This window comes from Gopherus flavomarginatus, chromosome 16 (genome assembly GCF_025201925.1).
Source record: "Gopherus flavomarginatus isolate rGopFla2 chromosome 16, rGopFla2.mat.asm, whole genome shotgun sequence".
NCBI classification, from domain to species: domain Eukaryota; kingdom Metazoa; phylum Chordata; order Testudines; family Testudinidae; genus Gopherus; species Gopherus flavomarginatus.
The window spans coordinates 20,714,284-20,714,491 of NC_066632.1; positions in this window are offsets into that span (position 1 = coordinate 20,714,284).

Sequence of the window (208 nt, forward strand, 5' to 3'; positions counted from 1 at the left end):
GCAGGGGAGAAAGTTAGATTCACAATGCAATATTGCAAGGACTTTGAGGCCGGAACTGTCTATTACAATATGCGTGTAATGCGCCCAGTCACACTGTAACGTAGAGATTCCAACTCACGGGAGCCGAGGTGCCATCTTAACATAGATGATGAATAAAAGAAAGAACAACAATAAGGTAACACAAATAGAATCAAACCAAGACCATTTT